This window comes from Erythrolamprus reginae, chromosome 3, assembly GCF_031021105.1.
Source record: "Erythrolamprus reginae isolate rEryReg1 chromosome 3, rEryReg1.hap1, whole genome shotgun sequence".
In the NCBI taxonomy this organism is placed as follows: Eukaryota; Metazoa; Chordata; class Lepidosauria; order Squamata; family Dipsadidae; genus Erythrolamprus; species Erythrolamprus reginae.
In genome coordinates, this window is record NC_091952.1 from 169,404,179 (window position 1) to 169,430,371 (window position 26,193).

The 26,193-nt window shown below is 40.5% G+C and overlaps 1 pseudogene; it reads left to right on the forward strand.

Moving 5' to 3' along the window:
* The first annotated feature begins 9,514 nt into the window (after positions 1–9,514).
* LOC139165442 (PH domain leucine-rich repeat-containing protein phosphatase 1-like) overlaps positions 9,515–26,193 on the forward strand; it is a 40,727-nt pseudogene continuing 24,048 nt past the window's right edge.

Sequence of the window (26,193 nt, forward strand, 5' to 3'; positions counted from 1 at the left end):
TGCAAGCATATCCATTTTCATAGCTTCAGGTTTGCTATAGGAAAGAGAAAGGGAAGGAGAGAAAGGAAAGAGAGAGAAAGGGAGGGAGAGAAAGAGGGAATGAAGGAAGGAGAGAAAGAAAGAGCGGCTCACAACAAGCAATACAAAGTACAAATCCAATATTAAAAAAAACCAATTTTAAAACCCTTATTAAAAACAATCATACAGTCCAAACAAATCATACAAAAACTAGAACAGCTGAGGGGTATATCAATTTCCCCATGCCTGGTGACATAGGTGGGTTTTCAGGAGTTTACGACAGGCAAGGAGGGTGGGGGCAATCCTAATCTCTGGGGGGAGTTGATTCCAGAGGGCCGGGGCCACCACAGAGAAGGCTCTTCCCCTGGGTCCCGCCAGAAAACTTTTGTCGACGGAACCTGTGGGACCTAATCGGTCGCTGGGATTCGTGCGGCAGATGGGAAGTAGTAAAGGTAGACTATCACCTGAGACAGTGAAAGACTACCAAACTTTTTACTAACACACTGTGGGTGTGGCTTATGTAGGCTTATGCATTTTCTTTCAACATCTTTCAGTGTAAATTGGGTGCTCTGGGCTGGAACTCTATTTTCGCTACCCCAGTGTGTTCCCCCCAATCTGGGCAGTAATTATAATAATAATAATCATGATCCAGGTGTTTCAACTCAGTAGACCGGCTTAGGCCTGCATAATAAGTGAATTCTGTCAATGATGTAAGAAGACAAAAAAGAGGCTATTTCTGTTTATAGCAAATTTTTACATGTTTGTTCTTGAAATAACTTGCTTTGTGACCTCTCATGGCAGCATCAAACTTGATGTGTTCTGGCCAATTTTGTCAGTGGAAACCTATGAATACCTAAGTTATTAGACAGATTAATCCTGTGCGTGGAAAGAACATGATGTGTGGGAGATAGGAGGGAATAATCTCACATAGCAAGGCCAAAAGGTCAAGCAGTATACAAGGTAGCAATATGTACCATACAGAGAACAAATAAACACAGGCCCTATTCTAATAAACTTCCCTCAGTTTCATTATTGGAATGAGTAGGAATTCATACAGCACTCTTCAGAGAAGTAGCCATGTAGATTGTCCTGAAAAATTAACAATTGAGCTGTGACAGAAAGAGTAGCTTTTTAAAAAATACATGAAATGACTGTCTTAGATTGCTATGGACTGTGTATTGTTCAGTCTTGTTTTTAGAAATAAATTCCTTTGTCTGACTTAAGACAATTTTCTCAGGAGGCCCAGAATAAGTAAGCAGGTTTTATGGTCTCAAGAATTTTTCATTAGTCAAGGTGATATATGATGGTAGTGGGAGAAAACGGTGTATGTTTTTCTAGCTGAGTAAACACATTGACTAGGGTCACACATCACCCAAGCCTAGACTTATTTAGTCATAATTGAACTAAATTATTATTAATAATCCTGGTTTAGAAAACATAAAATCTGTATTTCCGCAGCAAATTAAAAATACTTCAAATGTATGTAGGATGGATATTTCTTGCCAGAAACCAGAGTTTTCATTCACAGGAATACCAAAACCATCAATAATCAGCCACTACCTAGGACAGAATATGGGAAGAATAAAACAGGAAAGGGCAGGATGAATAGGTGCAAATTTTAACGTTTTGGGGAAGCTTCAGCCATATTGTAGCTAGCCTAAAGAAAGCCTGAGACAAGCCATGTTTTGATAAAGCAGGATAATGAACAGTCTTTTAAAATCAAGCTTTATTGATAAACCACGGGTTAGCTGAATCTATGAACAGTTTATTAAATGATAAATTATGGTTTACACCCATGATGGGTAGAATCAGATAGTAAGCCAAGCTAAATTCAGCCATCAGCAAGTTCTGATTTAGCAACGTCTATTAGTAACTATTCTTAGATGGAATGCTGGAATGGTATGCTGGCATTCAAATTAATCTTATAATGTGCTATGATTGTAAATTTCATCCAAAGCTATCTTCAGTGTTGCCTGGAGGGAAGAAACAAACTGACTGATTGCAGCATTTTTAATAGTGGAATTATAAGCCACTCTGGGCATATATTTTATAGAAGTGCCTCAAACTGTTTGAATTCAAAATTAATTAAAAATGAAAAATATTTTTAGAGAGAATAGAGTTAGAATTTTACCCAAGACTCAAAACACTATATAATAATAATCCTCAATGTAGAATGGAGATAAATACAGATTCTGATTAAATATGTGAAGAATATCTGTGTAAAAGGGTGAAAATATATCATTTTGATTAATAGACAGAAACAAATTGTCATTAAACACTGGAAAAACAAGATTTATGGTTGATAGGGAGCAAATGATTCTCTGTACAAATGGTAGAAAGAAAAGGTTTGGAGAATACACATAGGTCTTAAGATATGGACCATTCTGTAATTATTAATCTTCTGAATGAGGATACTACCACAAGTGGCAACAAGAAATATAAAGCTGATACAGTAAGTCAATTTAGTGGGTTCATCTGATTGGATTAGATATACATATGGTGAAGAGGCAATGCTTCATTTCAACTAAGGCCACTTCTAATGTCTGGTCTGAATCCCTCTATGGGAATCTCCTTAATTAAACTGTGCGTTTTCCTGGTGTTGCACAACTATTGTGCGAGTCCAGATGAAGACACAGCTCTTATAAGAAAATGCTGGTTTGTGTGCTATGTGAATTCCTGCATGCTCTTCTTGCTGTTGGTATGGTTTTATACACGCTAATAATTACTTTTTACCTTTGCTGTCCAAGGAATCAGCAGGAGCCTGTTACTGTCATCATAGCCTGAACAAGTGGTGGCGTTTACTTAAAAGCCCCAAAATAGAGCTGAATCTCTATTTAATGTTGTGCAGTGAGAAAACTAACCAAACTTGGGAGATATGAGCTGCTCCAAAGGAGGATGACTACTCAGGGAATAATTGAACCACAAATGAAGATAGTTAAGAAGAGGTCATTGATTATATACATATGCACATACATATAGACATATATATGTGGTGCGTGTGTGTGTATACATACATACACACATATACACGAGTGTGTCCCAGTGAAGGGCTACCAAAATTTTTACTACCACACTGTGGGCGTGGCTTATGCAGGATGCCTTGCATTTTCTTTCATCTTACAGTGCAAATTGGGTGCTCTGGGGTGGAGCTCCATTTTTTGCTACTCCATTGCATCCCCGTACGGACAGCAGCCCACCCCTGAGTGTGTGTGTGCGCATGTGTGTATCAGAGTTGGTATTCAGCAGGTTCTGACCAGTTCTGGAACACCAGTAGTGGAAACTTTGAGTAGTTTGGAGAACTGGTAAATACCACCTCTGACTGCCCCTCCCCTCCACATCTATTCTCTGTCTCCCGAATCTCAGCTGATTGGGAGGAAATGGGGGATTTTGCAGTATCCTTCCCCTGCCCCGCTCACCAAGCCACGCCCACAGAATCAGTAGTAATTTTAAAAAAATCTCACCCTGGGATGTGTATGTGTGTCTATGTGTGTGTGTTTGTGTTTATACATAGGTCTTGGCATATTTGGGCCTTTCCTCATGTAAGATTGATTGAATCTTGGCGACATTTTGACAAGGTCCAACTCATCATCTTCAGGCTGGTCCTTTAGGCTTCATGTTAGGGCAAACAAAATGTGGTCTGAGCTTCTGTCCCCCTATAAATACTGGGGTATGTGGAGTGCCGGTTCAACTGCGGCAAGCGGGTTGATGGGCTGTGTTGGAACATCCCAATTAGTTGTTGGCGTAACACCTTGAGTAGTTGATGCAGTTGATGTTTGGAGATTTGGGATGGCATCCTGAGTAGTTTTTGCAGTTGATGCCTGCAGACTAGCCAACTGTTTTGTAAAAACTAGAAAACAGCTGACTAGTTGTGGGGAAACAGCTGAATAGTTGTGGGGAAATAGGAGGTGGAAAGTAACATACTGCATCCATCGTGCCATAGATTCTGGACAATTTTCCTGTGTCTTTGTAGCTCATACATCCCCAAAACATCAGCGATCTACCTCCATGTTTCACAATAGGAATGGTGTAGATTTCATCATAGGCCTTGTTGACTCCTCTCCAAATATAATGTTTGCCATTTATGGTTGTGGCCGTATAGCTTAATTTTGGTTGAGCTTTTCAAAATCACCACTCCAAATGATTTTGTACCAGAAGGTTTGAGCATTTGGGTAGTAATGGCTTTCTTCTGGCAACTCGACAATGCAGCCCATCTTTCTGCAAGTGCCTCCGTATTGTGCATCTTGCAGCGGCCACACCACATGTTTTCAGAGTGTCCTGTACTGCACCTGAAGTTATCTGTGGGCTGTTCTTTGCATCCCAAACAATTTTCCTGGCAGTTGTGGCTGGAACTTTAGTTGGTCTACCTGACCGTGCTTTGGTTTCAACAGAACCTCTCATTTTCCATTTCTTGATTAGAATTTGAAAACTGCTGATTGGCATTCTCAATTTCTTGGATACCCTTTTCCTCTTGTATATAGTTCAATTACCTTTTCCCACAGATCCTTTGATATTTCATTTGCTTTCCCCATGACTCAGGATCCATCAGTGCAGCACTGGATGAATGATGTCTGTCATGCAGCCAGAAACTCACTGGCCTTTGATACACACACACTGATTACATGCAGATGCCAGGTGTGACTGGTTACCTTTAATCATTCACTCCTCTTTGTGTCAACCTGTGTGCATATTATCAGGCCAAAATCACCATGTATGTAAACTTTTGATCTGGGTTGTTTAGGTAGTTTCTCTGATCATTGTGAATGAAAAACACAGTTGATTGATAATAAATGGCTTCAAACACCAACTATGAGTGACAGAAAGGTTTTTGGGTTATCATTCATATTCTCTGAAAAATGGCTAGGAAATCATAATTATAAACACAACTGTATTACAAAGAGAAAATCCCTGTTTAAATATTTTTCTGAGATAAGCTTTATTTTCTAAACAAACTGCTATTCCGTGTGTGAAGAGAAAGTTTCAATTGAAAATTTGAAACCCCATTTTATGCTAAGAAATGTGAACCACATTACAAATACATGTAATTAATTCCCAGCTTCATTGATTAAAACCGATTCATGAACTGCAGCTTTAGATTAGTAACTGATTAAAGCTTTCTGCTCTAATAGTTAAAACAGAAAACTGGAAGGGGTGATAGTGGGATCTTTTGCTTCGTGTCCCTCCCTTTGGCAGAAAACCCGAGTGAGTTGTCTGTGATTTGCATGGCATTGCTCCTGCTTATGCAACTGAGTGCATTGAGATGTGCAGCCAGCCTTTGCATTAAGTCCCCCAGTCATGTTTTGCTGACCGAAAACATATTTAGAATGCTTGTTGGAGGAAAAGTTATTTTCTGTCTCTATCCAATGATAATGTTTGTAGATTCCTGCCAACATCATTCACTTCAGGACAGAATGTAGCATTTCTGAACAAGCATTTGGCACGAGGTTTCATTGCAGCCTTTACAGAATGAGAGCCTGTAGGAGGAAGGGTGCACAGCCACAGGCAAAAGCTGCAGTTATTAATCAATCACTAAGAGGAGCAGGCTCTTTAGGCTTCCTCTGGAGAAAGAGAGGGACAATTCCCTTCTGCTTTCAGAGGCATGTTTGGCAAATTAATCAGTGGTACCATAGTCAAAACGGAGAACAAAGAATAAGATGGGGCTGAAGTATGGAAGCAGTTCTGCATTCAACATGAATGTTATGCATATGCTGACATTTGCTGGTACTCTCTTATGATTATTTTTGTTTCGCATGAACTGGCATCGGAATCATTGTCAATATTCCAGCATTGGCTGTTGTTTTCTTATCCTATGGCTGCAATTATTACTTGGTTTGGATATCTCTCTTGTAATTTTAATCATGCAGATTCTATCCTGCAGGGTTGGTGCCCTCTGGATGTCTTCAATTGAAAACAGTGTCATTTATCCAGACTCCAGAAATGTGCCTTCTCTGTAAGAAGACCTGTTCTGGAACAAAGTTCTTTCTAAGATCTGGATGATTCCCACTCTGCTGTTGTTCAGGAGAGCTGGGAAGACCTGGCTGTCCATCCAGGCCTTGGTGAGGGTGAGTGAGAGCCATTAAGCGCACCATTTTTTAATCTTTATCTTTTATTGATTTTATGTAATTAGTTTCATTGTTCTGAGTGCCTAGACTGGAGTCACTGAGGATCAGTTTAAATCATAATATTGTAACCCAGTTTAAATATCTGGCTGACTCTGTGAAGAACAATAATTAGTAGAAATATCAAGCCTTGTGCAAAGATGAATAGCACAATGGAAGACGCAGTTGCTGGTCAATGATGACAGGTTAATATCAAGAGAGGAATTTTTCAAGGAGACTCATTATTTCTCTGTCAACAATACTTGAACAAGTCATGCCATAGTTAGCAACCATCAAAAACATTTAGCTATCTTACCTCCTTTACACAATATGAAGGTGTATGGAAAAACACCCTCTGATATTGAATTGCTGCTCTGGATGGAAGAGCACCACAAAATACAGGGACACCTTCAAACGACAATGTCAAGCACACTGAAGTCAAGAAGGTTAGTAGTGAATACATCACGAGAATGAAGAAGCTTTTAAAGTCAGTGAAGAAAATACCATCAAGGCAATTAACACCTGGGCAATTCCAGCCATTAGATACTCAACTGGCATAGTGAACAGGACTTAAACAGAATTAGAAGAATTTTAAAAAATAATGAAAATGAATCATGCTCTTCATCCACTCAGTAACACTGACAGAATCTTCTTACCAAGGAGCATAGATAAGCATGTAATGTTTACTTATTTATTTACTTATTTATTAAGGTTTTATCTTACCCATCTCACCTACTGTGACTCTGGGTAGCTTAATGTTAATGTTGCCCAGTGTATGTGTTGTGGTTGGCTCTGCCCCAGCTCCTGCCCCAAGGAATATGGAGGTGGAGGTGGGGGAAACATCCACATGCCACAGGCCGTTTTTGGTCCTGATAGAATCTCCCGACGAAGTCTCCTCTGACGAAGGAAGCTTGACTGGCAGGGAAGAGGGGAGTTTGGCAGACAGCCCAGGAGGAGATCAATCATCTTTATCACCTCTGGATTCTGAACAAGAACTTATGAGAGACCCACACATGCGTTGAGTGATGCATAGGAGAGAACAACTGAAGGATTATTACAGGAGATAAGTGAGGCAACCTGTGGTGGGTGGGGCTGCTGTAATTAGGGCTACAGATAAAAAGAGCAGCATGTTGGTTTAGCCTGGTGGAAGTTTATCTGATTCATAGTTTCGTCAAGATCATGGTTTTGCTGTTTCCCTGTTCAAGACTGTGTGTGGCCTTTCTGGACTTTGGAATTGGACTCAATTTCCCAGCTGCTGGGTGAGAAATTGGATTGCATTTAACCTGTGCCTTGTGTGTAGCAGAAAATCCCTTTGACATTTAAAAAGGGAGCTTTTTCTGCTTTTCTGTTGATAAAGACTTTTGGTTTTCCTTCTATCATGTGGTATGTGTCTTTTTGGACTAATTACCCTGTAATTACGGGTGGTTGGGACACGCTGGCAGAACAGTATGTATCTACAAAGACAGTTGAAGAAGAAAAAAGGGCATTGGAAGTGTATTCAAAGGACAAGAAGATCCTTTAGGACATCCTGTAGGCTTATTTAATACTGTAGAGATCAAGCTTGCCAATAAAAAGACCAAATGAAGAATAGAAAAGGTACATTGCAAGGCAAAGCTAGTACACAAAGAAAAACTATCAGGTAAAACAGATAACAAGAAGTCCTGGCAATGGCTAGGAGCCAGAAAGTTGAAGAAAAAGATAGAGGGGCTAATTCTCTTTGCATAATAGCAAGCCCTAAGAATGCTTACAAAAGAAAAGAAGTTGAAGAAACCCTGGTTGGAGCATTGCTGCAAAATCATCACACAGACTGACCACAGACTGACCACGAACAATGGCATGACAAAGTAGTAACAATGATACATTGAAAGATCTGCAAGAATTATCATTTGCCTGCAAGCCAGAAATAACAAAAGCCCCAAATAGATAAAGTAATAACAATAAGAAAGAAAATAAAGAAGTGCTTTGGAACGTTAAAATTCAAACACCCGCCACATAATACCCCAGAATTATCAACTGTTGATAAGAAAGAGAAAAAAAGTAGATAGCAGACCTTACATTTAATACGTGCCTTGGGTGCTATTACAAAACAATTGGTGCACACTTAGCATTGTGTTAAGTGTACACCAGTTAGCAATGCTAATGCTAACACCATCAGTTTTGCATCACTCAGTTGCAAAAGGCAGCTTTATCTGGAACAGTTCCCACTCGTTAATATTATTTACATTTGTCTATTCAGAACTTTAGAAAGGATTTGATAAAGGGACAAAAATGTCAAGGTCTTAATATGTGACCAGACCTGCAGGTTAATCAAAACCACAGAGAAACAGTGGCAAACTCCTGCCTGGCCATTTGCTTTGGATACAGGAATGCTTTTACTCCACCCCACTCCCCATAGCATTCTAATCGAAGTTTGGGATATTTTCATATTGCTATGTCTCAAAGAGAAACGAATCAAGACTGCAATAAAACGTCTTCTGAATGAGCAGTGAATTCAATGCTGGTAAAGTGCAGTATCATAAGTATCTGGATATTGAGAACAAGTATACCCTTATTGCAAATAATATGCCTATATGCAAATAATATACGGGCAAATGAGGATATTTTCCCACCCTACACCAAAGCTAGAGATATTCGCCACTGTTGCCTACGTGCAAACATTTGTATCTGTGAAAACCTCAACAAATATGGAATTACTGTATATATGAAGGTCGAGGGCAAATAGGGATGAGGATAGATAAAGGACAACTAAAGCCACCACACTACATGCAGAATGTAGAGGTCAAAGGAGAACTACTAAAGCCTGCACACTCCACTAGCCCCCCAAAAGAGCGAGGAAGGAAACCTGGGGAAACTGCCTTTTCTCTCCCGCCTAACGAAGAGGGCGCGATGGCTAAAGGGACATGTAGTCTGCACTGGGAGACCTCGGGAAGCAGAGCTGCGTTTCAAGAACTACGTTTCCCAGCAACCTCTTCCTCGGTCGATTTTTCTCCCACCGTTCAATCTTTTAGGCGCAAATGATCATGTTTTGTTTATCCCCGGAGCCCCGCCCTTTCCCAACTCACGAGGGGTGTCGTCACTCCTCATGAATATTAAGAAGGCGCTCGAACGGTATTAAGGACGAGCGAGCGAGGGAGGGAGGCAAAGCAGAAGATTACCCCCTTTCGTAAGAGGCCTGCTCTAATTAATATTCATAAGGAGCCTCCAGAGGAGAGGAGAGGCCACGCCGGGCGGGTGGGAGGGACTGAGGAAGGAGGCGGTGGCTGCCGCCTGCCGCCGCTGAGCCAGTCTCTTCGCCAGTCCCTAATGGCGCTCGCGATAACGGCAGCAGCTGTGCGGGGGGCAAGGCTGAGAGGAACGGAACGTTGAGAGACACCGACGGAATGTTCACTGTTACTACGTAATCCCGGGGGCCCCTCCCCCCGCTTCGGCCGCTCGACAATCGAACCTGCGCAGCAACTCCAGCTCGGGAGCCCAGAAACGCCGGCCGCGATGAATTGCAAGGGGGAGCGGCCGAGCAACTCGGCCCCCGGCCTCGAGAGCGGCAACGGCGCAGGAGGACCCAGCCCGCTGGAAGGGGGCGACGGAACAGCCGTCGCAGGAGCCGCCAGAACGGGGCTGGTCGGCGGCTAACAACACTACCGGCGAAGGAAACGAGGGGCCGGCTGCGGCGCTTCCTTGGCTCTAGCGGCCAACGAGACTGCAGCGGCGGCGGTGGCGGCTATTGCCGGCAACGGCGCCAACTCCCTCCTGTTGCGGAGAGGCCGGCTGAAGAGGAATCTCTCGGCGGCTTCTTCTTCGGACACCGGCGAGGCGGGAGTAGCGCTGGCCGGCTGTGGGGGAAGGCGGCCGCCGAGCCTCCGCTGCCCCCTAAGGAAGAAGGCGGGGGTTTGCTCCTGCAAGTAGGCGGGAAAGAAGAGGCGCTGCCCGAGCCCGCGGAGGTTCCGACTTCCCCGGGGGGAAGTTTCACCCCGATCCCAGTCGGGAGAAGGCCCCGAAGCCGTCGAGGGGCCGCCAATGGCTTGGGAGCCGGAGAGGCGCCGGCTGTCCGGCCCAGGCGCCTGGCTCTCAATGGAGGGGAGAGCGGCCGGGCGAGCGGGCAGCCCAGCCTTTCCCCTTCCGACTGCAGCCCTGGATGGGCCTTCTCGCCGCCCCGCACCGAAGAACTCTACCTGTCCGGCCCCTCGCTCTCTTGCCCGTCCCTCTTGGGAGGGTCGGATACCGAGAGTTTCAGCCCCAGCGCCGAGAGCGCCTTCGACTGCTTGGATCCTTATAGCGGAGGCGGGGGCTCTTCGTCGTGTTCTTCGTCGCAAGCGGATCTGGCGCCGACAGCGGCCAAAGAAGACGGAGCGGGATCGTGGCCTGGGTGGAATCAGCCCCGCCGGCCAGGCAACCCGCATTCGGGCCACAGTCTGGAATCCTGGCTCGGGAGAGCTTCGGGGGACTCCCCGGGCAGGGGCAAAGCTTTGCGGGGAAGCTCCTGCCCTGCTGATGGGGAAGCCGCCTCTCCGCAGCAGCCTCCGGCCTTGTACGTCCAGCTCCATGGGGAGACCGCCCGCCGGCTGGAATAGCACGAGAAGCCCCTGCAGATTCAAAACGACTACCTCTCACAGCTGGGCTTCCGGGACCTGTGGCGGGTGCAGGAGGAGGGCATGGACTCGGAGACCGGCTGCCTCTCTTCCGTTTCTATACAGGTGGGTGAGGGAATGAATGGGAGGTGTGTTTTTGTGCTCAGGGGAGCGTGTGAATCATCCCTTAACCGTGGCCGCTTCGTGGGTTGAGCAGAAGCGAGGGGATAGAGCTGCTTTCCGACCGGAATGGGAAGATCTGCTCTCCTACTCTCAGCGCGGAATAGTTTCACCTTTGAGTATTTTAATAGCACCTCTAGTCCCTGAAGTGTGGGAAATCGGGCTTCAAGCGAGTGGGGGAAAGATGTGATGGGCCTGGTGGTTTTATTTTGGTCCCTGTTACTTCTGGAAGGTTTTCCAGAAATGGATCAGAAATGTTCTGACTTCTGATACCTTTGGTCTACTTTTCCCAGTATTGTTTATAATTCGGTTATAAGTTGGAAGAAAAAGTAAGGTGCAAGAGATCTGTGAAAAAAGTAGATCTCCTGATTGGCCTTTGGAACTTTCTTCTCTATTAATTTCTTCAGGAGGCTCATGGCCAAGGAATGAAGGTTGTCTGAAGGAACCTGGGAGGGTTCTAGATGGGGGTGTGGGTGTACATAAATGAATAGTAGTTTTCTACTATCTGCAGATACTCTTTTTCTCACACACCCCTCTCTCCATATTTGCAATAAAAGAAGCGGGTCAGAAAAGTTACTACTTGACCTTTAGGAGAGAAAGCATCATCAGCTACTACCTGTACCTGAGTGGAAATTAGGGGAATGCTGGCTTAAGGCATGTGTGACACCTTTCATTAGGCAGAAGACAAAATAAATATGCATATGTGAAAGACTGAATGTTTCTGTTTTCTAGATGGAACTAATTCTCATTTTCAAAATGATGCGCCTTGGTTTGTAAAAGTGTTCTGGTGCAAAATACAAATAAAGGGATAGGGATATTTAAAAAGTCTGAAGATTGTCAAAAACAGCTGAGCCATGCTATTTAACCTGTGGTTTATTTTATCTGAACAAGCTTTATTTAAAATCTAAGGTCAAACTCACTCTCACAGGCCCAGTTTAGATTGATTGAATCTTGGAATGAATTTGTGTTTCTCATGTGTGAAAATCATTGGAAAAGGAAAAACACTTTTCTGATATTAAATTTACTTTAATTTATTAAGATCCATAATGCTGAATGCAGCCTGCCTGCTGACTCTCTCTAAAAGTCTTGATCATCAGCTTAACTTTTAATATACTGTATATATGTATATATATTAGTTCTAGATATAAAGTTAACTATAAATGGATCTTGTTTATGACATCAATGTTCATTGACACACTGACTTGATATCTATTAATCTGTGCAGCTCTTTTTTGGATCTGAAAGCAAAAAGGTGCCTTAGGGTGTGATGTTTCAAACTGGCCCATTTAAATCTTGCTTAAAATTTCTGCCTCTCAAGAGCTTGAGCATACATTTATTTTTACACTTTGCTTGCCTTTTTGTAGCTGCAAGCCTGGATTTTTAAAGCTGTGGCAAGAAATAATTCAATTGATTAAGTGAGATTTCTGAGGGCATGTGGGGTAAAATGAGACCATGAAAAGTGGTTGAAAGAGAAACTTGGGATCACAAAAGAAAGAGACCAGCCTTTCTGTGTATTGGAATCTGACTCCTCTTGTTTTTATATCCAGATTTGTTGATTTGTTTGTCACTGCACCTTGATGTATCTGATCTCTTCTCCAATATCCTATATAGGTGGTATGTACAGATTTTGATGTGAATTGTTTTTAGAAATGTTTTTATACATCAAAAAGTATGTTTCTTTTATTAGATATATTTAATAATCTATCTATTCCTTGACCCTGTTGTCAAGGAATTCCAGCTGGCGGGGTCCAGGAGAAAAGCCTTTTCTGCCATGGCTCCTACCCTGTAGAAATCATGCCCCTCGAGGTGAGATCCACCCTCACCCTCTTGGCCTCCCAGAAGGGCCTCAAAACCTGGCTTTGCTGATTGGCCTGAAGTCCCAAGAGGCACGTCCCATACTGGAAGTGTTTAGTGGGGTTTTTTTTTTTTTAAAAGACACCACCTCCAACTTGTTGTATACTGGTATAGTGACTAATTGTTGATTTTTGTTGTGTCCCCATGCTCGAAGTCTACCTAGCAACTAGGAACTGTTTTCCTATTGGCTGTACTCTGTACTCTGACGGCTAATCCGGTGAGAAAGTTACAGCCCGCCATTTGCTGCCCATCTTGACAACCGCTATATAAATAGCAGCTTGACAGAAAGTTGCTTTCTGTCTTGCTTTGGTAACAGATGTTCTCATTAAAGGGGGTTCGTTACAAAACCGTGTCACCTCAGTTCCTGACCCTGTCGTTCTCCCAAGCTAGAACAATTTTAATATTAAATTATATTAATATATAAGATTGTCTTTTTCATGTTGTAAACTGCCCAGAGTTGCTTGATAGCAAGATGGACTGCATATAAATTTAATAAATAAAATAAAGTTATACCAGCCAGCTACCGAGATCCTGAGTATGGTTTGGGGTACATATTTCAAAATCCCAAAAAGATTTTATGTTGAAAAACAAATGGTTTTGCTTCATAATTTAGGAACATCAAACAGAAGCCGAAAAAACAAAAGGAATAATTTTTGTATTAATTGTTTTAAAATAGTTTTAAAATTAAATCCTTGAAACACATGTCAGCTTATAAATCGTACTATGACAGGATCAGTTTTGCTTTTTGTAATTTAGGCAGTTTCTTTTGGCCATTCCATCTTAAATTAGCATATTACTGTTGGATTAGTGTACTAAAATAAATAGGCATTGCTAATAATCCTACTCTTACTATGTTGTATTTCATTCAATTTTATAAAATCTCATAGAATATGAAAATTTTGTTTGCAAAATTCTAAAACAGTTTTGACTGAATTGAGGTAAGAGAGAAATATCTTCCTTGTTTATTGGGCACATCTTGACCGTGTGCCCAGAATTAACTGAAATGCCATTTCTGTGATGGAGACATCCAGCTAGTACAGGCAATATGTTCCTGAAATATTGGACTCTGTACTTTTGTGGATCAGCCATAGGCACAGCATGGCAAGAGTCAAATGGAGGCCAGAACAAACGATGAGTGAAAACTGTTCATCCGGCAAAGTCTTGGCAGAGCTTGCTTCATCTCATTAATCAATGCTATCCTAATGTATCTTCCATGGTTCCGGTAGACGGAATGCTGTGTAGCATTCTCACATTTTTCACCTTTGGCCTTCTTAGTAAGGAAATGGTGTAAAGCAGTGGGGGGGGGTGTGCAAAATGTTTACTTCTTCTTGGGGGGGGGCATAACAGAAAATAATTGAGAAGCACTGGTCTAAAGAAATGGTGGATACTACAACTTATGTGGGAAAATCTTGCTGCTCTAATATTCAAGTGAGAGTTGTCCCATCCTAATCAAATGATTTTGGTGCGTTAGGGTGTATATTGTGTTAAAGGGGTTGGAGATGAAGCAGACTGTTCATTAAAGAGTCTCCTTTTGAGCATTGAATCAGTACGCTGACACTCAGAAAGTTCTTTCTTCCGAAGCTTTTCTACTAATAGTTTAATCTTGAGGGTCTTTTTTTTTTGCTGTTGAAAATTTAGATATTCATCCCAATATAATTATAATATCTTATTAAATCTTTTCCATTTTTAGAACCTCTGTCAAGTGATCGACTCAATCTTGTGTTGGGATAACAGAGTTGGGGCTCTTAGGAATGGCAGTGTGCGACTTTTGTTTTGCGCCTTTAATATATTTTTCATGTTTCTGAATGGCAATTTAAGCCACTCTCCCTGGTAATCATATCTGCAAATTTGTCCATAGACTTTTCTATCCACATAATTATTTATATATAAGATGATTGTCCTTAAAATATTCCTGGAGCTAAACATTTAAAAAGCAATTGATAGGACAGTACTTTTCCATGTATTTAATAATAATAATAATAATAATAATAATAATAATAATAATAATAATAATTTATTAGATTTGTATACCGCCCCTCTCCGCAGACTCGGGGCGGCTCACAACAATAATAAAAACAATGTACAATGTGACAAATTTAATGTTTAAAAGAAAACACATTAAAAACCCAACATTTAAAAACCATGCAACTCAAACATACCATACATAAAACTATAGAAGCCTGGGGGAGATATCTCAATTCCCCCATGCCTGGCGGTATAGGTGGGTCTTAAGCAATTTACGAAAGACAAGGAGGGTGGGGGCAGTTCTAATCTGGGGGCAGTTGATTCCAGAGGGCCGGGGCTGCCACAGAGAAGGCTCTTCCGCTGGATCCCGCCAGACGACATTGTTTAATCGATGGGACCTGGAGAAGGCCAACTCTGTGGGACCTTATCGGGCACTGGGATTCGTGTGGCAGAAGACGGTCCTGGAGGTATTTGGAGTTCTGCTGTCTTTGGGGATATGATCTTCATTTTGTTCTGCTATCTAGAGCATGCTGAAGAATAATTGGAAAAGCACTCTTGACTGATAAAGTTACTTGCTGTTTTCATTCCAGGAAAGCCCAGGTGTACTGTCAACTATGATCAGATTCAGCTCTCAGGAATAGACAATGTTAGAAAAGGGAAAATGCCGGTCAACCGATGGACAAGACGCCAAGTTACCCTTTGCGGGACGTGCCTATCATCAGTGAAAGAAAGCGAAACTGGAAAAATGCATGTGCTCCCATTAATTGGTGGAAAGGCAAGTTGACAATTTCAGTGTGTGTGTGTGTGTGTGTGTGTGTGTGTATTAAAATTAAAATAAATAGTGCATCATCAAAATCACATATTTTAAAACTAAGAAATTAAACAAACCAAAAAAATTGCAAGAGCAGTATGAAGAAATAAAACACATCATGTTTCGGAGTAATTATGAGCACATCTGTAATCCTTTCTGCTTACCCATCTGCTTTTGTAATTTTTGCTCGAAAAATCGTATTAAAAAAAAAGATAATATGTCATTATTAGTATACCTATGTGTGTGTATCTGTAGTTTCTAATAGGCAAAATAATTAAACCTAGAATCTGTAACAGCAAATTTAAAATCAAGAAGCAGCCTCAGGCAAGACAATTGATATAGGTTATATAAATCTCCATCTTTGTAAAATAAGATATGTCCTAATGAGATTTTCAGTTTCTCTAAAGTATCCTTTATTTTGTCAGATGATAACGCAATTACTGTTTTTAGATGGCGTACTCATTTGGTATTTATATGTGAAGAAGTTTGTTTTGCACATCTTTTTTTTTTTTGCACACTGTTGCTCTTGAGGACAGTGATATTTTCCACTTGGAGAATAAATTGGGAATGTAGATAGGATGCCATTCCCCAATCAAAAAATCCTGACCTGGGCTTTTAATCAGTGGCTATTCATGGAGAGATAGGCATAATCTCATGCACCCATAGTGTATGTCTAGTGGGGCCAACTAATCCATACATTTCGTGTTGCAAGACCCAAATCATTTCAGATTGATGCTTAGACATATACTGTATAACCTCATTTAAATAACACTCTTGACTTATTCAGTCTGTCTAGGCCAATGATGGCGATCTGTTTTTTCCTTGGGTGCCGATGAGCGTAGGTGCGCGGCATCACACATGCGTGAGTGCCCACACCCATAATTCAATGCCTGGATAGGGCGAAAACAGCTTCCTCTCCCCATCCCCCTGGAGGCTGGAAATGGCCTGATTCCCAACTTCTGGTGGGCCCAGTAGACTGTTTTGCCCTGCCTAGGCTCCAAAGGCTTCCCTGGAGCCGGGGGAAGGTAAAAATACCCTTCCCCATCCCCCCGGAGGCTCTCTGGAAGCCAAAAATGTCCTCCCAGAGCCTCTGTGCAACCCAAAAATCAGCTGGCTGGCATGCACATGCAGGTTGGGGTTGAGCTAGGGCAATGGCTTGCATGCCAGCAGATATGGCTCCGGGTGTCACTGATATGGCTCCGTTCGCCATCACTGATCTAGGCTGTGAGATTCTGACATCCACTGTGGAACATAAAAAGTGTTCTGAGGGCATGAATAATGTTGGCTTTTAAATATATCGAGATTTATGAGCATCTAGAAGCAGAAATCTATCAACCATGTGGAGTTCAATGTTTTTGTCCGCTCATTGAAACCACAAAGTGACCAGACTTCCCTGGTATTGTAAATTTTGCTTACCGTACAGTAACTAAGAGTTACAAGCACGGGAAGAGAAGTTATGTTATAAGTCATTGCTGATTTAATTAGTGCTGCTTAGTGAGTCCTTGGGATGATTACACAACCACATTACCCACTGCATTTGCTATAGAAAGGATTTGTTTGCTTGAGACACAAACACAGGTTGACCAATAATTTGATCCCTTAGCTGGAGAATACTATCCGGATTGCATTCAGCAATCTGGTCATTGTGTTATTCCCTGTACAGAAATCAGCATTTAATTTCATCATGGATATTTGAGAGTATCAAGATATGGAAGGTTGATCTAGCATGTCAAAAGAATGGATACTTTTCTCCGAAAATTGTATTACAAATTACAGTGAGCAGAAATGCTTCTTTGCAAAACTTACTCCAGTTGTTGCTACCAAACCTGATAAGATATAGTACTTAAGGATTTAGAAGCAAATGTTTCCCAGTATTCTTTGATGAGCAAGTCCTTAAACCTTACTTGGGGTTTCCTAGGAAAGAGAACACTAAACCAGATAGGTATGGAAAGCATAATTTGTTTGTACTCTTCATTCATCCTTAAAAACATGAATATAATGTATTTTGGTTTAAAAAAACCACACACCTCAATATATTGTTATTCGAGTGCACATCAGAATAAGGGATTTGATTGATTAGCAAAGAGACAAGTTGCAATCCGATATGCAACATTCTTGGAAATCAAAATAGAGATTGAGAGATGCATTTTTCAAGTATCTTTGAATAAACCAGCTAATTCTTATGTTCACCTCTACATCAGGAGTATAGATTATATATTGCTGTACTTGAAGTTCAGCTTTGTACATCTGCATTCATCCAAAAATAGTGTATGCCAGTGGCCCCTAATCTATCTTCTAGCTTCAGGGGGAAAAAATTGTATTCCAGGGACCGAGGAGGGATGGTTTCATGTATCCTAGATCCCATGCATACGCAGATGAAACTTTGCTCATTTGCCCGCCACTTGCATAAACCAGTTCCCAGCAGGCCACAGACCAGTAACCCCCCCCACCGGATTCCCCCAGTCCTGTCCCCCCATCCCGTCCCCCCCTGTCCCCTGATGTATGCAATGAACAAGAAAAACAAAAGTGTCATTTTTAACTTTTGTTTGTTAAAAAGGTCTGGTAGTAAAATGGATTGTTGAGAATTTATCTAATTGATTTTACAGTTAACAGTTGTTTCTCATTGTTAATTAACAATGAAATCCTATGTATCAATTATGGGCCATTATACTACTTGGAGCTTAAGCTCAGAATGAAATCCTATGTATCAATTATGGGCCATTATACTACTACTTGGAGCGTAATCTCAGAAATAATAATAATAATAATAATAATAATCATCATCATCATCATCATCATCATCATCATCATCATCATCATCATTTATTAGATTTGTATGCCGCCCCTCTCTGAGGACTCGGAGCGGCTCACAACAACAATACACAATGTACAAATCTAATGTTAAAAACAATTAAAAACCCTTCTTATAAACAAAACAACCACACAACCTAACGATCCATACATAAAAAACCATACACCCCTTATCAGTTTCCCCATGTCTGGCGACATAGGTGGATTTTTAGGAGCTTTCGAAAGGCAAGGAGGGTGGGGCAGTCCTAATCTGGAGGGGGGGAGTTGATTCCAGAGGGCCGGGGTCGCCACAGAGAAGGCTCTTCCCCTGGGTCCTGCCAGACGGCATTGTTTAGTCGACGGGACCCAGGGAAGACCAACTCTGTGGGACCTAATCAGTCGTTGGGATTTGTGCGGCAGAAGGCGGTCCCGAAGATATTCTGGTCCGATGCCATGTTGGGCTTTATAGATCATAACCAACATTTTGAATTGTGACTGGAAACTGATTGGCAGCCAGTGCAAGCTGCGGAGTGTTGACGAGACAAGGGCATATCTGGGAAAGCCCATGATTGCTCTCACAGCTGCATTCTGCACGATTTGAGGTTTCTGAACACTTTTCAAAGATGTATAATCTGAAGACTTATTACAACTTTTGATTTGTTTTGGCTCAGTGAAATGAGCCAAATTTCATATTCATATTGAAATTTCTTATTCTTTTTATTAAATGTATCCATTTCTTTTGTTAGGTTGACCGCCTATTTATCCTTGCAACTTTTTCCGCTCTTAACTGTATTTTTAATTCATTAGTATTTTAGAAGTTTAACCTCTGTCTTAAAAATTAATACGTTTGTTTTTAAATATATGTATTTCCATCCATCCCCATGCAGGTAGAAGAAGTTAAAAAGCACCAACACTGTTTAGCAATTAGCTCCTCCGAACCTCAGAGTAAGACTTACTACATCTGCTATTTCACTTTTGCAGAGTACTTCCGGTGGCATCGACAAGCTTCAAAGGTAACATTTTTATAGTTATGCAGATCGCTGGTATTTATTTGCTTAAATCCTGCTTTTATTTATTTTTTTATAAAACAACTCAAAGCAAGAAACATATTTAGCACTCCTTCCTCCTCTATTTTTCCCACAATAACAACCCTGTGAGTTGAGTGGAAGTGTGAGAGAGGGACTGGCCCAAGGTCATCCAGGTGGATTTCATATCTAAGGTGAGGCTAGAACTCATGATTTGTTTTTGAAGAAACCAGGCATTAAATAAATGTTACAATTTCACCCCTGGCCAGAATATATTATAATTATGAATTGTGGATAGACTTGAATAATGCATGGTGAGTTATGCTATTGGGCAGGAAGCTAGGAAAAGAGAGCTGCTGATTCAAATCCACCTCAGCTATGGAAGCTCATTGAGTGACTTTCCGTCAGTAGCTCTCTCTCATATCATTCTGGCTTAATTTTTGTGGGGGAAATTGTAGAAAGAAGTGCTGTGTGATTTGGTTTAGGCTCCTAAGGAGAATCGCACAACAGAGATATGTGAGTACAATAATTCTGGCTGTCCCCATGGCTGAAGTAGCAGTTGTCTTAATTAATTGTATTATCTTTCACTGAAAAGCGAGGCAAATAACGATGCTCATAAGTATAGGGAGAAGGATTGGAAGTTGCTAGCTTTTTAAGTTCCTGATTGCACAAGATTACTTGGTACCATCCTGTGCTTTCTCTTTGTTCAGCTGGGTTGGGAAATTGCCAGTGTAAGTCCATTTGTTATGTAATCACAGCAACATCTTCTTTGCCTTGAATGCTGAGATATATAAACCTGCTAGTCTAAGCCAGTCTAGAGATAGGCAAACTTTAAAGCCTTGTTTTAAAAATAAAAAGAGCAGCAACACATTTCTTGATATTACAGAAATGCAAATGTTTGTAAGAAATGCAGCAGATGTTTAAATTGTAACTAAAAAGGCATGTTCATTTTTTAAAAAGATGATGTGATAAATCACTTCAGCCCATAATAAAATTATTGTTTTTGATTTGAAAACCTTTGAGAAAAGATTGGTCTGCTGTTAAGCATTGATTTTTCTAAAATTTCTTAACTAGCTTTTGAAGTGTTTTGAATGGAATCTTTTCTAAGAGCTTCATAGTTCTTGAAAAGTATCTATGAGTTCATGGTGAAATGAGACTGAGCTCCCATTGTTAGCACATAACCAGGATATTATCTAAAGCTGTGTCTATCTCTTAGAAGGTTGATCTGTTAAACAGCTCTGAAGGCCTAATAATCTAGGTAACTGATGAAGGGCCCTTGTAATATCTCCTTTATTACTCATTGTGTTTTAGCAGAGGTCCTTCATATACCTTTTATTTTATTTTATGTACGTTGAGAGCATATGCACCAAGACAAATTCCTTGTGTGTCCAATCACACTTGGCCAATAATAATTCTATTCTATTCTATTAATGCACTAAGAACTAGGAATTCTCACTAGGGATTTCTCTTGTTTGTCCCCTGTGATCTAGTGTTAGATATATGCCTAAAAGTTAACACTTATTGTATCTTTAAGTTGAGATATTTTAGTGCTGGATGCATGTCACTTACAAAGATAACAGGAAAACTTTGTGGTAGTCCATAACTTTATTCCTAGATTTCTCTTCTTAAGTGGAGATTTGTGAAATAAACCAATGCTGTTTGAGAAATTCAGAAATGATCAAATGTCAGATATTTATTTTTAGCCATATTCTCTCAAAGTAACCTTTTAAAAAAATCTTTATTGAGAATTTTTACTTGAATAAAAGATATATAAAAGAAGGAAAGGAAAGGGTAAAATTGCAAGAAACAAAACCATTAAAAGGGGGAAAAATTAAGGAAGTGATCTTCATTTTAGCAGTTACAGTCAAAGCTGTTATCTCTCCTCTGTCTTAAACATAATCCCTTCCTCTTCTCATTCAACACATTTTCAATAAATAAACATTTTTAGCTCTTTCCATTTTCATCCAAAAAGTTCCAGCAGCATTCCACAAAGTTCCTTGTTTATTTGATCTTCCATTATGGGAACTTGAACATATCTCCATTCTATAGACATGTTAATATTGTTGCTGGCTGATAGAATAGTATTATAATACTCTTCTGACAGGCAGGTTGTCCATGGTGGAGATCGTAGGTTCGACTGTCCGAAGCCCCTGTGAAAAGTCTGAGGCAGCTCGGGTTGTAAACGGTTCCTTTATTGTCAGCTCTATTTGACAAGTGACTTCAGCTAGGAACGCGTCAGGCTTTTACACAGCTCCAGACGCTCCTTTTATACTTTTAGGCTTCCCGCCGAAACCCAACTGTCAGCGTCTTAGCCAATCAGAGGCGTCTAACAAAATTCAACTATTTACACTGAGTCATACATACTCAACAGTATATAATAGTATATTATATAGTATTATAATTGTATAATAGTATAGTATAATATAGTATAGTATAATACTATTATAATAGTATATTCTGTGATTTTTTTTATGTCATAAGCAAATATATTTTTCCAGAGTGATTCAACAATCCTCCCTTATATATCTTTATCTCTCTTTATTTTTCCTTATTTCAAATTTGTAACTTATAAGAGAGGAGTTAATAAAGAAGAAATAGAATTTCCCCTTCATATACATAACATTTTAAATCTCTTTCAGCATTCTATACTTCTATAATCACATTATCTTCTCAAAATGTTATGTTTACCTATTTTCCCTTACTTACCTTTGTTTAACACAGTCAGCCAATCAGCATTCTTAACAAATTTAAACCTTTAACATTGGGATTGTATCACTTTCTTCATACTGTAATAACACAAAATGCTAAACTAAAAGGTTTTCACATGGCTTGTTGATTAAACCACATTGTTTCCATAATGGTAAATGAAAAAAAAATGGGTTCATGCAATTGTCTTTGTTTTATGTTGGTTGTGCTGCCTTGCAAATTAGCAAAGTTAAAATGACACTGTTTCTGCAAGAACAAAAGAATTCACCTTCATGGTTGAAAATATTAAGATATAATTTAAAGAGAGTCCAGCGAAGGATAAAATGGTTCACAGTTGGGCACGGGTATGATGCAAAAATAATTATGCTAGATGAATAATTCATCTAGTTTTACTAGATGGATTCTAATAAAACAGGAAATCAAAATAAATCAATTCCCTTAGAATAGTTCTTATTGGAATTACTGTCTTCTAAGTTTATTAGAATTTAAACTCTTACAAATTGGTAAAAAAAAAAATCCTGCTGTTTACTAGACTAACATAAATATTACCAAGAATTAAGCTTTACTTGGGAGATAAAAGTAGATACTGTATATTCAATCTAATTAAACTTTATCTGTTTCTAATTAGACATTTTATTTTGTTTGATTCTGCTAGCAAATCAACTGCTTATAAGACCTAAGTTGATAGTGCAATATATCAATATTTTAGGTCACTTAAATTTAGTCACTTATTTTCATTACATAAGCAAAAACAGGTGGGGGAAACTAATTTTTTTTGTTCCCAAAGGAATAAATCCCTGGCTATTGAGGCAAAAGGGTTTTAAGATTTTTTTAAAAGATCATTTCATTATAATGCTTGCTTGTGGTTACTGATGTTGAGAATTTTGACATTTCAGGACAAAACATATAATGCTATGTTTTGTTAGCTTTTATATCCGTGGCTTAAAGTGAAACTTTTTTCAGTTAATATGTGCGTTTCCCCCCAATTCTGCTAGCATCAGAATCTGTAGGGAGTAATATTCTAAAATGTTAAATGTTGAATTTGGTCTAGGGGCAAATTTTACTTATCTATAAACCCAGAAGCCCAGTCTGTGAATCATATATTCTGCTAAATCAGACTTCCACAACATGTTACCTTTTTGATGTGTTAAGCTTCATGTCTTCCAATCTCATAGTACTAATATGGGATAATGGGAGCTGGATTGGGAAAAGCATCTGGAAGATCCAGTTGGTTCAAAATGCAGTGGCCATCCTTGTCTTGTGCAGACATAGGTATGCACCTGTAATACCTCTCCCATAGGGGCTACATTGGTTGCCAAGTTGATTCTGGGTGCAATTCAAAGTGCTGGTTGTCACATCCACCCCACATACTAAAGAGAAGAGGCAAGGAATTGCATCCCCTAAGGAGGTACATCTGGTGGGTCCCAGAAAAAGAGCCTTCTCTGTGGTGGCTCCCTCCTTTTCAAACATTATCCTTCAGAAATTAAAACTAGCCCCCACTCCCACTTTGACTCTCTTTCACGAGGCCCTGAGGACTTGGTTTTGCCAGCATGCCTGCAGAAACCAGAGTGGGATGAAGCTCATCAAATGACTTGTTTGACTATGTGTTGTCGCTAGGAAATGAAGCCTGGGCAGGATGAAAAAAGGCCCAACGGGAAGTTTGTTTCTAAACTTCCGATAGGCCTGTTGGGTCTGTTTTTCGCCATCCACAGACACTGCAGGCTACCCTGAAGCCTAGGGAAAGTAAAAATGACCCCCCCACCTCCGGAAGGCCGAAAATCAGCTGGTGCTGACATAGAGCAATTTCTTGCGTGCCCTTAGATATGCTCCCTGTGCTAACTTTGGCATGTATTCCGTAGGTTCGCCATCACTGCCGTAGATTACCTGTGGACAAAACATCTTTTTAAAAATAAATTGGTCCATAACGGACCAGCTCAGATTTAGCGTGTGACTTTCCTGACCATAGCTAGACTTAATTTCTCTGCTATTATGTGTGCTTTGTTTTTTTGTCCTTACTGTTATCCATACTTGCTGTCTAAAAATGTCCAAATGAGGATGCAGTTAAAACTTTTGGGGGGGGAGGGCATAACATAATGGTTTTAAAAAATGTAAATATTGGAAAATTGCATTTGAGTGTTCATACTAGCAAATGAGCAAGTCTGAATTAATCTCATCTTTCAGCTGTATTTTAGATGTCACACTTGCGTTGGATTATTTCTTTTCCTAACTTCTTTTTATAGAGAAATAGTATAATTTGCCCTGCTTCCCATGCAGTTGCTTATTTGTTCTCTGAAGAAAAAAGTGTGAAATGATATGAGAAGTGTGTTCTGCCATCAGCGTTACAGGTCTTGGTTACTACCTATACTGCAGCTGTTATTTTTCCCTTCTAATTCTGGCACAGAAGTTGTAGACTTTAAATTTGGGAAGCCCTCCACGAAATAATTAACATTTAGAATACTATCTGTATTCTGATAGAATATGACCTTTCTCTGATCTATCTATACCAGATCTATCTATCTATCTATATTGGATTTATGTATCTATCACTTCTACGAATGGAGAGCACATTAAACAAATGAGTGTGTACGGTTTAAAAGATTAGTAAGACAGCTGTGGCTAGGAGAGCCTGTGGCACAGGAGAGCCTTGTGCTCCAACCTCAAATTAGAGAAGGATGGCATATACTGAATATTGGACAAGTTATCAAAATCTCCCTGAGCAAACAGGGGGAGGCTGAAGTAGCCAAGTCTGAATTCTAAGAGCCATAGATAAGATACAACCTTTTATCATAAGACAGTCCAGCTGCTTTCCACATCCCTGGTCAAGAAACAAGCAGCAAGAAGTCCATTGCCTTTTTAGGGATAGGTGAAAGAGATCTAAATTTTAACAGCTAGGGGCTGTTATATATAACAGGTTGAATTCTTGTTTCTGCAGCACAGCTTATCTACTGTGTTACTAGCACGTCTTGTGTCTGCAGTTAAGTACATTTCTCTTGGGTCTTCCGCTGCTAGCTCCTGAAGAGGTGGAAGAGGTCTTGAGCGAATTCTGCTACTGTTTATTGAGTGAAGCTGAGATGCCTAGTGTCTTTTCAAAGGGTCCACTTTGACCAAAAGGTTTCCTTAGTCAAGGGCTACCGAGTTCTGCAATAAACTTTAAAGATTCTGAATAAATCTCTCTTTTGGGGAATTATGGTTCAGTCCCCTAGTAGCTACCTTCGCTAGTCTTGATACTGCTGGTACTGCTACTGTTACTACTACATAAACTAATGTACCCCTTCGCCACAACATTTGCAGGGCTCATATGTCCTCCGTGTCCTGCTTTATAAAACACTGATAGATCAACTCTTACCCAAATTGAATCATCCTTCTACAAGAAGGCGCAAGATTAAAACAGTACGGATATGGCTCCCCAGAGATAGGACCCTACCCCAGTGGTGAAATCCTATTTTTTTTTACTACTGTTTCTATGGGCGTGGCTTGGTGGGCCTGGTGTGGCTTGGTGGGCGTGGCAGGGAAAGGATACGGCAAAACCTCAGTTTCTACCCTACTCCAGGGAAACATACTGCAAAATCCTCATTCCCACCCACTCTCAGGCTAACCAGAGGTGGTATTTGCTGCTTCTCCGAAGTACTCAAAATTTCTGCTACCGGTTCTTCAGAACCTGTCAGAACCTGCTGGATTTCACCCCCGTCCCACCTTCACCGCAGAATGGTAGCTCTGATTTGTCTTCTTCGTCTCAGAATGGTAAAAATGGAAAAGCACATAGGTTAGAATATTCATCTGGTTTAAAAGACTGCTTTTGTTTTCTGTCCCTTTAAAAAAACTTTGATGTTTTTGAATTGCACTCCTTTGCTGTTCTAATTGGGGCAATAATCATGCAATACACACAAAGTGTTCAAAGAGATTTGGGTGTGTGTGTGTGTGATACGGGATTTCTTTATGCAATAGAGGCAATGCCATTATACAATTTGAAGTACCAGTTTTGCTTTCATGCTTCATTTGAACCTAAGTGACATGTTGTTTTCCTGTCAGCGATCTTTTTTGCCACCTTAAACATCGTTTGAAAGGTGTCACAGTGTAAGTTGCAATTAAGGCTGAGCTGAGATCTTGGATGTCTATCAGATTTATGTCTCGCTAAAGTGAGAATCCTATCGCCAAGTTCAAATTAAGTTTACCTGTCTGAGGAT